Source organism: Octopus bimaculoides, chromosome 10, assembly GCF_001194135.2.
Source record: "Octopus bimaculoides isolate UCB-OBI-ISO-001 chromosome 10, ASM119413v2, whole genome shotgun sequence".
Taxonomy (NCBI): Eukaryota; Metazoa; Mollusca; class Cephalopoda; order Octopoda; family Octopodidae; genus Octopus; species Octopus bimaculoides.
Window position 1 is genome coordinate 56,687,470 of NC_068990.1, and position 7,138 is coordinate 56,694,607.

Below are 7,138 nucleotides of genomic sequence, written 5' to 3' on the forward strand. Positions count from 1 at the left end.
GTCCAACCCATGCTAGCATGGAAAGCGGACGTTAAACGATGATGATGATGATGATATATATATACATATATATATATATATATATTGGGTCATCCCATAAATAATGTGTTTTTTTTTCAATTGCATAAACTAAAAGTCAGAGGGAGATGGGATAAACTACCTCCATCAACTTGCTTTAAAAGCAGGTAGTAACTTTACCTTGTGCTTATTCTTAGTGCAAGCTTTGAAGAGTGCAGTTTGATGTTAACAGTTGTTTTTTCAAAGCTGTAATGGAAGTGACAGAGGAGCATATTTGGCATATTTTGTTTTATAAATTCAATAAACGCAACAGAAAGTGCAGGGAATATTAATGCAGTATATGGGGATCAAATGATAAGCATAAGCCAGTGTCAACAGAAGTTCCAGAATTTCTAAGCTGGAAACTACAGCCTAGAAGATGAACCTCATCCTAGAAGATCTGTAGAGCTCAACGATTATGTCCTGCAAACCCTGGTGGAACAAAATCCCATTGTAACTGCTGAGGAACTAGCAGAGAAGCTTGGATTTGGTTATTCAATCATTCATGAACTGCTGCATACCATCGCAAAGTCAGCAAACTGGGCCAATGAGTTCCTTGCAAATTTTCTGAGTCTTATTGCGTATAGAGAGTGAATGTGTGCTCTTCTTTGCTGTCATGTCATATGAATGAACCTTTTTTTTTTTTTGACCAAATAGTGACTAAATAGTGACTGGTGACAACAAATGGGTTCTCTATAAAAATACTAAGCACTGAGGACAGTGGGTAGGGAAAGGAGAAACACCAGCACCCCAGGTTAAAAAAAAAATCTTCACTCACATAAGGTGTTGTTATATGTTTGGTGGGACATGAAAGGTTTAGTCCCCTTTGAACTTTTAGACCTGAACCAAACAATAACAAAGGGGATCTACTGCGGAAGATAGCCTATGATTTTAAATTTTATAATAAAAGTTAATTAAAATAAAATGCAGTGGTGGAAAGAGAAAGTCTGATCTTTGGCAATGCAGTGACAGAAGGTGCCCCTTGTTATTTTCCTATCAGCCAGTCATACACCTGGAGTTTATTAGCTGCTATGATGTTAAACATTTGATAGTCAGTGCCCCATATAATCCCTACATGCACATATACATATGAACTTTTAATGACAATTAGTTTTATTGTAGGTTTGATACCTGAACTCTTATGCCATTAATAATGTTGATTCTATTGTACTTCATTCAGCAGCTTCTTTCTCATTTCTTGTTTTTAATCTTTCATGACTTAATCACAACATATTGTTTACATTGTTGGCAACACTAGTCAGTATGTCTCAAAGTCAAATGCTTTGAATCTGAATCCAAAGTACTTCTTGGACATCTTTTTTCCCCACAATGACAGATAACTAACTGTATGTTATTAATGAATGTTTCTTGATCAAAAAGGATTAAACTGTCTGTTGTATCATTACAAAGCCATAAATACTAGCAAACAAAGATACTTGACGGCTTGCAGAGAAACATACCCAAATTAATCTGCTAGCATAAATAGAGAACCAAAAATGAAATTAGTACATGCATTGTTGTTGTACCTGTATGTTTCGTTAATCCCACAGAAGACAGAGAAGTAAAGGGATTCGCTTGTTTTTCTTAATTATATACATTGAGTCCAGTTGTTGTATTATTGTACCAGCTGGACCAGCCAAAGCACTTTTATCAATCTTTATTAGATCAGAATAATGTAAGGAGTTACATATTACTGTTTTGAAATATTGCAAATTACAAATGATTAATAGTGATTAGAAAACTGGTGATCCACGTTGTTAGTGAGAGGATTATGCTAAGAAACAGAAAAAAAAAATGAAAAGATCTAAGACGTTTCTTAATGATTATTGCTCTCATCTATTTCTAACTGAAAAGATATTGTTTTCCATGATACACACAGTTCTTGTAGCATATTTGTTTTTCTTTAAGAAAAGGATTTTGCTCAGCTTGTCTTCGTTTCTAGAGAAAATGAAGTTGTGAGTTGTCTCCTACAGCTCTTCCTATTCACAGCATAGCTGAGAGATAGCAAGCAAGAAAGAGAGAATAAGAGAGGGAGAGAACAAGAGAGAGAGAGAGAGAGAGAGAGAGAGAGAGAGAGAGAGAGAGAGAGAGAGAGAGAGAGAGAGAGAGAGAGAGAGAGAGAGAGAGAGAGAGAGAAAATAAGAGATCGAATGAGAGAAAGAAGAATATATTCAGTACTTGACTGGTACTTCATTTGACCTCAGAAGAAAGAAAAACAAAGATGACCTTAGTGAGGTTTAAGCTCAGAGTGCAGAAAGCCAGAAAAAATACCACCAGAAATTCAGTCTGATGCCTCAATTACTCTGCTACCAGAAGTCAACACTCTACCACCAGAAGTACATTTATTCTATTCCGTTGGCCTAGTCAGAGGAAAAAGGACATCACCCATGACCTACATTCAAGTGCTGAGATCAGTGGTCTGGTCTGCATGCTGCCAACAGAATGGGTTTCAATAAAGGCAGCAGTCTTAAAACCGAACAACAAATTAGACCTATCAGCCAAACTGTAAAGACCATCTCTTTGGCAATCTTCCATGAAGTTTCTGTTGTTTAAACTTCACTCACAAAGCTTTCATCAACCCAAGACTATGATAAATTACACTTATCCTAGAGGCTGCGCAGTGGGATCGTGCCCAAAACCATGCAGTTGTGAAGCAAACTTGTTAACCACATATCTACACCTGCTTTCGGATGTTGCTCCAGTTAGGTACGTTTAAGTAGAAGTATTAATTAGGGTTTCTAGCAGTGTTTTATTGTGGGGATGGACTCCTAATATTTTCAAGGTCTAATCAAAAATTATCAGGATTGCTGCTATAAAAACGTAACTACAACACATGTCAATTTGGCATTTAATCATCTCATTGGAGTAGACCCCTTTTCAGGTTACACACTTTATTCAGCGTCGTTTCCAATGATAGAAGAATACCTGGAACTCATTTTGTGGAGATAGCGAGCAGCTGTCTCATTTGCATTCTCTTTGATTTCCTTGATATCTTGAAACCTTGTTGGGATCTTCCATTACAAAGGCTGCGCCTTGGTTTTAGGGTCATAGTCGTAGACTAATGATTCATCACCTGTTATGGCCGTTTTCAAAATGATTTCATCTTCCTTGACAATCAAAATCCTTAACAGTTGAAACATGATCTTCTTTCTGAGATGACCACACTCTACACACTTTACTTTCAAGTACTGCTGTAAACAATAGAAATGAGCGAGAATGTCATAACTTAGTGAACATGCACAACAGAGTTCAAGGTCAATTTGTACCAAACAGCTTCACTCTGTGTACTTTAGCTCAGTTACTATAGCAACAGTCCCGATATTTTTTGATCAGACTTCATAAATCTTACGAAACATGTGGTGTCTATAGAAATAGTTTATATTTTTGTGTGGATATCTTACCATTTCATTAGTTTATTTCTTGATTTGCCCGTCACTGAAATCACATTAACATTGAATCTACAGGTATTTAAATTAAATTCTTGGAGTGAAATACATAATTAAAAACTGATATTAATTAATTTATTGTTAACAACTCTAAAACTTAATTTAATTTCAGCCATTAAATCGTAATTATTTATTTTAACGTTTATTTCTTCTGCACATTTTTCAGCATTGTCATGTCATTAAGAAGCATGTGGCTCTATTTCTGTTTCCATTCTGAAGTACTTTGGGGGAGTATTTTCTACCATAACATTGACTGGAAGAAAGATGCATTAGATTAGATACACTGTGTCACAAAAAGTGATGGAATGGTTATACTGGAACAAGTTTTATTTATGTCTAGTTCTAGATCAAACATGATCTGGATTTAAACAACAACAACAACAACGACAACATCAGCAGCAGAATCAGTGGACATGTAAACATAAATGAAATGAAATACTTTAATATACAGATTCTTTGAAATCATATGTTGAATCAACCAAGGAAAATATCCAATTCTTTTTTTTTTTGCTTTTGATATTTCCATTACTGAAAAAAAAAAAGGATTGTAAGAGTTATTATTAACAATATGATGGCAAAAGACATTGTTTTTATTTTTTAGATGAAACAATAAAATTATTGTCTAAATTTTGTCTTAATTAATTGAACAACAATACATAAGTGGAAGGATTTCTAAATTAAATGGAAACATATCACGTTCTAAAATATCCAAATTTTTGAAGATAAACAGCACTTTTAGTGGAAATGACTAAGCCCTTTTCATTATATGAAACATTCACAAGTAAAGAATCATAAGACTTTGATACGTTCTTTATTTGTAAACTAATTAAATATGAATGAAATGATAACTATAATTTGTCAGGCGACTTGTCAGAATTCTTTAGCTTAAAGACAATATCTGAAAAATTAGTAATACAAAAACATCTGTCTGATTGTACCACATCATGCTTATGGTGTGTTACAAATTATATGGAGTGTGATGGTGTATGCCATAAATTTGAGTTGAAATACAATGGTCATATATTCTTTTCAGTTGTTGTTTACTCTATTCTGCCTTATCAGTATTGACCAAAAATTTTGATCGAAGGCTGTGTGTGCTAAGAAGCTTGCTTCCCAACCACATAGTTTTGGGTTCAATCCCACAATGTAACAGCTTGAGCAGGTGTGTATTCTACAATAGCCTCAGGCCAACAAAAACCTTGTGAGTGGATCTAGTTGTTGGAAACTGAAAGAAGCCCATTGTGTGTGTGCATGTGTGAATTTGTCTCCACCATCACTTGACAACTGGTGTTGGTGTGTTTATATCCCCATAACCTAGTAGTTTGGTAAAATAGAATGATAGACTAAGTCCAGGTTTAGAAACATAAATACTGGGGTCTATCCAATCAACTAAAAATTCTTCAAGGTGGTGCCCCAGTTTGGTTGCAGTCTAATGACTGAAACAAGTAAAAAGATGAAATATCATCTTATTAGGGTTACGTCTATTGTTTGCTGTTTGTAGATTCTAAACTCACCTTCAAGGAATGTTTATCTACTAATTGCTTGAATGATCACAGTGGATTAAAAATCTCAGAACATAGCTTTCCAGCATAATATAACTGTGATGCCTTAACTTTCCTGTCAACATTAAAACCCATAACATTACAACAAAAGCTCTAATTCTAATAAATATAAGGAGAGAGAGAGAGAGAGACAGGGGGAGAGATAGATAGAGAGAGAGGGGGAGAGGGGGAGAGAGAGAGAGAATTACTCTGAAGTTATTGTGCAGTTTTAAATTTGCAAAACATTAGGTCTCTACATACTGCCAAAAGTGTGACAGAGACTTCATTGCAGAATTTATTCTTAAGGATTTTAATTTTTAACATGTCTACCATCATTTCATTTAGAGTAATAGGATTATGAACTTCCAGAAATATGATTTGCAGTTGATTTTCATTCATACCTTAAATCCCATTTAGTTATCCTGACCTGTGAGTCACCAAAACAAGCAGGTTTAGTTGAATAAATAAAGGTTATCATGTCTCCATGTAATATACTTTAAGTAATTATAAAGTTTTTGTTATATTTGTAAACAATGGTACATTATATTGACAATGATAAAACAGACATGTCAGACTTCTAAAGGATCTTTACAGATTAATTCTATCATATATAAAACTAAAATTATAAAATTATTACTGATCAGGGACATAATAATGATATTGTAGCAGTCACTCAAAACCTGAGCTACAAGGTAACTAGTCAGAAACCACGGCCAAACCACAATAGTTTCACATGATCGGTCTAGTAAAGCAACCAACCAACATCAAGCCATGGCATGATTTAATCTTCTTCTTTCATCCTATAAAAGACCACTTTTGGCATCTAAACTCTTTGTAAAATGTTGAGGCAGCTGAGTGTCTCCAGTCTTGCCTGGCAGATAGCCCATGCAGATGGCCTAGGACAGATGATCATAGCACAATTGCTTTCAAATATGTTGGGCAAAACCACATGTTGCAATACCAATAGCTTCCTGTAATCTCAGAGCAGCATCATCCACTCCCAGTCTGTAATTATTGCTGTTGTTAATTGTAAATGGCCAATGCAGATTGTCTTTAGGTGTAACAAAAAATATTTCAGTTAAATATTCATGGGTTTTGCTTCATTCACACAGCCAATGAAACATATCCTCAACTCAACAAAACTCTGAAACCTGTGACAATATCATAAAAACGTAACTAGCAGCACCATGGAAATTTTATTGATATTTTGAAAAATATATGATTATTGAAAATTTATAAAGAATTTGAAATATATAAATTCCTTTAGAAAATATATCTCTTCTGAAATGTTTAACACTTGAGGTGGTAAAGAGTTAGTTCTAGAGGAAGTTATTGGACGGGATGATGCAACTTGAAAAAAAATGCCTTTCTTTGCTATTCTCTAACACCCTTTCGAAGAAGTGAACATTCAATTTGAACACACTCTAGAAGGAGCTTTATACAATTATATACTTCTCTCCACCTTGTCACCATGTTAATAAAATTAGTGACAATACACTGCAAGAAAAACGTATGTTGTAAAATGCTTTAAAAAAATCATAGCTAGGGGACTATGGTTTAAGTATTCCACTCCAATTCTATTAAAATATGTGAGGATTTATTGTGGATGGTAACGCACAAACATATTCATACATACACATGCATACATGTATGCACATACATACATATGAACGTTCACACACAACTACACTTTTCCACAAATATTTCGGGCATGCATTAATATGCCATAAACATAGCCGTTGTAGTTAAAAACAAACTTTTGAAAATAAAATATCAAAGAAAGTAGTATTGAAATTTTGATGAGTGATACTATATTGGAAATAGAATAGTAAGTACCATTTAAAATATCGGAGCTTTTTCACACAACTAAAAGGTATCTAAAAGGTTCTGTTGTGGCACAACTACCCTAAATAATGCTTTAACAACTTGTCTTATAAATAATATAAATATTGTGTCTATAACAGACTGTCTTCTGGTTTATTCTGTAGTTTATCAATTGCTTGTCTTATGAATAAGAGTATATTTTATAAGAGTATATTTTTGATTTTCAGGGATGTTATATATATATATATATATATATATATATATATATAT